A 7,053-nucleotide genomic window follows, 5' to 3' on the forward strand; every position below is an offset into this window, starting at 1 on the left:
TGATGCATAGAACCAATAGCCTTGCAACAGAAAACAGGGCTGCCTGCAGAGAAACGCACCACCTGACAGCTGGGCGCAAACATGACTTTCCGTTGTGTCCTCCCAGCACCTTTGTTTTACAGGCTGCTTTTAAGAGAAGAAAATGTGGTATTTGCTCCTTGCTTTTGCAGGAACATACTGAAATCACGTGGGTCCTCTGTCAGGCCCTCCTGACAAAAGAAGAGACAGAGACTTATGAGGTGTTTGGAACCTCAAATTGTACCCACGAATGCGAAGCCATAGCCCTCTGGGGTCTTTTCAGTGAGTGGTTGCAAGTTGTCTCTCTTCTTAGGAAGCTTAATAACAGCATATTTTTTAAGAGACAGGGTCTCAACTGTCACCCAGGCTGGAGGACAGTGGCATGATCATAGCTCACTGCAGCCCCCAACTCCTGGGCTCGAGCTATCCTCCCACCTCAGCCTCCCAAGCAGCTAGGACAATGGGCACATGCCACCATCCTTGGCTACTTGTTTTATTTTTTTATTTAGTAGAAATAGGGTCTTGCTCTATTGCCCAGGTTGGTCTCAAACTCCTGGCCTCAGGTGATCATCCTAATTCGGCCTCACAGCTTGTGCCTGGCCAGCATTTTCAGGGGGAAAAAGATTTGTAAGTTGTATTGATGGCTATTGAACTTGTGAGTGACAGAAGGCCTTACGCTAGCATGGTGAAGGAACTTTCTGGGCTTCTGTAGCTGGGCACTTTGGAGGTGGCTCAGGGACTCAAGCGGTAACCGTGGAAGCTAATATGTATTGAGGATGCAGCACAGATCACACAAGCCCTCACATCTAACCCTCACCATCTCATGACACAGATCCTATCCTCAGCCCATGTTGCAGATGGAGAAGTTGAGAAGCAGGAGTCACAGCTAGAAAGCGGCAGAGCGCAGCTGAGTCCCTAAGCCTGCTCCGACTCAGTTCTGAGATCTGCACCCTCTGAACTTATCCCATTCGCTCCTACTGCACATGGGCGCTTTCCCACAGGGAGAAAAGCACCCGCTGGACAGCCCAGAGACCCCAGGCTGAGGGCAGTCTCCTCAGTTCACTCTGTAGAGCAGGTCCTCACAGGGCCCCATGGGAGATAGAAATGTGTCTGGGCACTGTGACAAGTGGAGGCTCTGTGGCTCAGACAGCACTCCAGAGACACAGACCACTGTTGTCAGAACCTCCAGTTCTCAAGAAAAGCCAGAAAGCTGGATTTTTAAAAACGAAGGTTTCTGCTTTGGAAAATGCCATGTAGACCTAACAAAATACATCTTGGAGTCCCCAGTATCAAGCCCTTATCTCCAGAAGAGTCCTGAAGAGTTCAGCTTTAGCTGCTTACAAACCCCTGAAGTAGACCCAGGCCTGGGGTGTTCTGACCCATCAGGGACCTGGATCTGCTCCCTGGTAGAGAAGGGACTGTATGACCGACAGCCCTGCCAAGCCACCGGCTGTGTGGAAGGAAAGTCCCCGAAGAAAAAGCCACAGGGTGAACTCCAGGCCCTCTCTAGAGCCACATGTGTGAATTCATAGTCCCAACGGCCAAATCATCAGAGAAAAAATACTCCATTCACAAGCTGAAGTTGCTTATTTTTTTGAACAGCATCAAAGCAGAGATGAACACTGCGCGGCTGTGAGCAGGAGTGTCTCTTCTCCAGCCTCCTCCAAGGAATGGCTTGGTCAGAATGTAGGGACCCTCTGAGGTTGAATTAAAAGTGTGGTTCTCATTTCCTATTCCCATTTCAACAAAGGAACCAGATCCCCCCACTTTGTGACATTTGCTAATTATAGCAGAGACTTTGCTTGCAACGCATTCCCACCTGGGCTGGGGTCTAGATTAGGATTAGCAATTTTCTGGGCCTTCCTAATCCGGATTCTAGCTGCATAGCCCATCCGGAAGAAAATGTGGTGTGTGTACACTTGACTTGGGTGGATCTCAGGTTGGTAACTGTGTAGTTCTCCAGGCATAAATCTTGCGACCATTCTCTCATGCTGGTTAGAAACCATCATTTCGAGGGAGGACTTCATGTTGAGGTGTGCCCTGTGTGGTGTCATGAGTTGAGTGCCAGCAGGGGACCCTTCTGACCGCAATGCTCCTCCCCTCCACCCCCTGCACTTGTCACAGAACCAGAGATTACGCTAGTACTTGCTTTCCTCAAGTTGATGGCATTGTGCACCTATGTTAGCTTAATTGGTTTCCACAGACCAGGGACTACGCTGTGTTCTTACCTGTAACATGGCTTGCTATGGACTTAGTCTGACCTGTTTCATGTACTACACATGCCCCTTTCTTTTATAACCAATTTAATAATGGGTATTTTTGGTCCATTTTTCTCTGAGGAAGAAACTGAGTTTTCAGAGCTTGAAGTGAAGCTCTATGTGTGTGTATACACACATATATAATTTAACTATAAACTATATACTCCGAATACACTGTAAACTCCTAATAAAGGAGTATCAGGATGTTTTTGGCTACAGCTAAGAGAAACCACCAACTTCAAATGACAAGAAAACTTACTGAATATAAGTTTAAGTCCAGAAGTTGGATGGCTCTGAGGCTGGTTAATTTCACAACCCAAATGACAGCCTTGGGAACCCAGGCTCGTTATTTCTGTTTGCCATTCTTGACATAGCTGCGTCCCACACAGATATGCCCTCACCCAGAGTTAGGGAGGTGACCCAAGTGTGTCCTCGCATGCCCATTCCCTAGTTCACACTTGATGTTCAACATTCTGCACCTCAGCTTCATTGAATTTTGGTACCAGTGACAATCAGTAATACCCATTTTCTTGCAATTAACATGGAAGTTGAGAAGAGTTCTTAGCTTATGTTTTAGAGAGGATGCGTGGATCAGTCAGGGCTGTGAACCAGTAGGAATTTTCTCCACTGCAAGTGACTCAAGGTGTATGTCCTCATTGCTAGCTTCTGCTCTCTGTATTGATAGAGAGCTTGGATTTGGAAATCTGGTTCCACCACTTACTAGCTGTGACTTTGTGCCTCAGTTTGTGCATCTGTTTAATGCCTCTATTTTAAGGATTAAATAAATTAATACAGGGGAAATCCTTAGTTCAGAGCCTGGCCTGTCCTAAATTATTAATGTTATTCTCTAAGCTTCCTGCTGCTGCAGGGGATGTGGAGGAGACTGCTGTGACATGACATCTGTACAGCTTGTGTTCCAAAGGAAAACAGAGGGATACTCCTCCACCTCTGATCCCAGGGGAGGGCTTCATGGGCCTGGCTGTGTGTGGCACCCTCTAGCCACCGCTGGGCCCTGTGGCAAGGCCTGTGAGGAATGTGCTGAGCAGATAATACTCTGGATGACCTACGATCACTTGGTTTCTTTTTGAATCCAGAGGAGTTGTGATTTTGCTTGGATATGTTGAACGTATTACATATGTTAGCTGCTGTGGTTCTAACAAATATTTGGGTCATAATGTAATCCTTTATTCTCAGCTCTAGAGTGCAATCACATGTCTAACAATTCTCTCTGTGTTTGATAGAACTTATTGCTGAAAATGAAATTCTGGAGGGGCAAATAACACCTTCAGAGGCTAACCCAGCTTTAATAGACATTTTAAAAAACTGTTGTATTTTTACATATATAAGCATTACATATATAAGTTACATATATAATTACTTATATGTTATATAAGCATTACATATGAATAAAATTATGTGCAGATCCAAAATAACGCAGGCAGCAAAAATGTGTCTCACTTGGGTAATGTTAATAATGCGCGTTGCTTAGAAAGCACATGAAGTACTTAAAATGACCACCTTAGACTGTCCTGTGTCCTCTCCCACAATGCCATGGGCTCCTCCCAGCACTGAACTTCTCCCACAGTGCCTTGGGCTCCTCCCCAGCCCTGAGCTTCTCCCACAATGCCCTGGGCTCCTCCCAGCACTGAGCTTCTCCCACAGTTCTGTGGGCCCCTTCCCCGTCTTGAGCTTCTCCCACAATGCCATCAGCTCCTCCCCAGCCCTGAGCTTACCACAAGGCTTTGCCTGCACAACCAGATTCTAGGATCTTAAGGTGTAAAGAGGGAACTTTTTTGCCTTTCTATCCTCAGTCCCCTCTGCAGTCACAGGAGCACAGTAAGTGCTCTATAGCTGTCTTTTAAATAAAACTGACACTGTACGTCAAAACGTATTTTCCTTTATAATTTACTCTCAATTTGCAAATGAAAATTATATATATTTATCATCGTTTTAAAGTGTGTATACACTGTAGAATGACTAAATCAGAGCAATTAACATACATTACCTCACATACTTATCTTTTTGCAGTGAGAACAATTAGAATATATTCTCTTAGCAATTTTCAGGAATGCAATACATTGTTATTAAATGGGGTCGCCACCTTGTACAACAGATCTCTTGAACTTATTCCACCTATCTAATCAACATTTTGTATCCTTTAGCAAACAAACATCTTCCCAGCATCCCTCCCCCACCAGTCCTTGGTGCCCACCATTCTATTCTCTGCTCCTCTGAGTTTGGCTTTTTAAGATTCCACATATGAGTGAGATCTTGAGGTATTTGTCTTTCGTGCTTGGCTTATTTCAGTTAACATGATAACCTCCAGGTTCACCCATATAGTCAGAAAACGATGGGGTTTCCTTATTTTTTTAAGGCTGAATATTATTCCTGTGTGTGTGTGTGTGTGTGTGTGTGTGTGTGCGCGCGCACGCATGTGGACACACACTCCACATATACACACATGCACCACATTTTCTTCATTCATTCATCTGTTAATGGACACTTAGGTGGATTCCTCATCTTGGTTATTGTGAAGAGCACTTCAATGAACATAGGGGTAACAGATATCTCTTGGACATACTTAGACATACTGGTTTCATTTCCCATGCCCACAGTGGAATTGCTGGATCACATGGTCATTCTATTTTTAATTTTTTGAGGAGTCACCTGACTCTTTTCTGTAATGGTTGCACTATTTTACATTTCTACCAACAGTGTGCCCCAAGTTTACATTGCTAGTTCCTAATTTTACAGTTTTAGATGTCAATTAACTTCTCACCATAAAATACAAATTTTGGCTCCTTTTATTTAGACTCCCTCTCCACACTCTCCCAATGTAGTAATCTCTACAGTTTAATTTTTGGTTAAATCAAAGTGTGCAAGAATTCCCTTTTCTCCAAATTCTATCAACACTTACTATCTTTCATCTTGATAATGGCCCTCTAATACATGTGAGGTGACATCTCATTATGGTCAACCCACATTTTCTCAGGAGTGATGCAGTATAAATCATTGTTCTGGTGCTTAAAACTTGCTCTGTGTGAGCAAGTATTTAACAAGTACTTTAAAAAATGCTGATAGCATTGTTTCCTAAATGTCAAAGTCACAGACACTGAACATTTTAATTTTAATTTTTATCAACATATCAACATAGTTTAATATAGTTTTAAAAGTGAATGGATTTTACAACACAAAACCAAAGTAGTCTTTGTCCACTCACCTCACTCACCCTCATTCCCGCTCCTCTGGCAAACATTTTAACTCTTTTAGTTCTTTCTTCTGATGTTTATGTCCATACTGTGAAGTAACAAGTTTCCATTGCAATTCCTAACTTTACAGTTTTAGATGTCAATTAACTTCTCACCATAAAATATAAACTTTGGCTGCTTTTATTTAGACTCCCTCTCCATACTCTCCCAATATAGTTATCTCTACAGCTTAATTTTTGGTTAAATCAAAGTTCTGTTTTTACGATATCATGATTATATAAACCACTAAGTGTAATAGTGTACTTTGTTTTTCTTTTCTTTCATGATCACTGCTTTGTTTCTCTGGGAGTTACCAGTTGCCTAAATTTTCATTTCCTATTGTGAAACGTACCTGTCATTTATTTATTCTCAAATGCTTAGCCAGAGTATACATCTCTCAAAACATTTCAATACATCAGGTAATCTATGTGACTCCTGTTTTTCTTGGTGATTATCTTCCTAGGGATTTCTGTTTAAATCTATCAGATATTTTACTCAGTTCTCCATTTACACTATATTTATTTCCCATATCTTTTCTAGAGCTTTTCTCTTCCAGTATGGACTGGTGCTTTCTTACGACAGCTATAGAGCTGTTATCAACCGAGGGGTCTTCTCCATCACCCTGGGAATTCTCGTTTTTGTTGGATGCCCAGTTCCTGTTCCTACGTCTTCCTCATTCCTGGTGTGTTTTCTTGCTTGATGAAGCACAACCTCCACCAGTTTCCTGAAAATAAAATCAATAAAAAGTAGTGGTGTTTTAATAAATATTTTGAGACTGGCATGTCTGAAAATGTGTTTATCCTACTTTCACATTTTTATTGAAAGTAAAATGTTTTCACATTGTGGGTGGGGGTATTAAAGATGCCAAGTTGGAAGTGATTTTGAAGGCATCACTCTTCTGGCTTCCAGTGTTGCTCTTGAAAACCCCAGTACCATTCTAATTCCTGCTTGATATGGTTTGGCAGTGTCCTCACCCAAATCTCATCTTGAATCATAGCTTCCATATTCCCCCCATGTTGTGGGAGGTAATTGAACCATGACGGCAGAATTTCCTGTGTCGTTTTTGTGATAATGAATAAGTCTCATGAGATCTGATGGTTTTATAAAGGGAAATTGCCCTGCACATGCTCTGTTGCCTGCTGCCATGTAAGAAGTGTCTTTGCTCCTCCTTTGCCCTCTGCCATGATTGTGAGGCCTCCACAGCCATGTGGAAATGAGTTCATTAAACCTCTTTTTCTTAATAAATTACCCAGTCTTGGGTATGTATTTATTAGCAGTGTAATAATGGACTAATACACTGCTCCTTTGTGTGGTTCTGGTATTCTCTCCAGAAGATTTAGAGTTTTCTCACTTTTCCCAGTATTCTGAAATTCCAAGGTGATCTGTTGTCAACTACAGTAGTTGAGTCTATCACAGACTCTTGTAATAGACTCATTTGCCCAATGCACAGCAAGTCAATATGCTGAGATGTCAGGGAGTAGCAGAGAACAGATATAATAATTATAAGGCAGCTGAATGAGATGGGAGGA

This window comes from Cebus imitator, unplaced genomic scaffold (genome assembly GCF_001604975.1).
Source record: "Cebus imitator isolate Cc_AM_T3 unplaced genomic scaffold, Cebus_imitator-1.0 Scaffold196, whole genome shotgun sequence".
Taxonomy (NCBI): Eukaryota; Metazoa; Chordata; class Mammalia; order Primates; family Cebidae; genus Cebus; species Cebus imitator.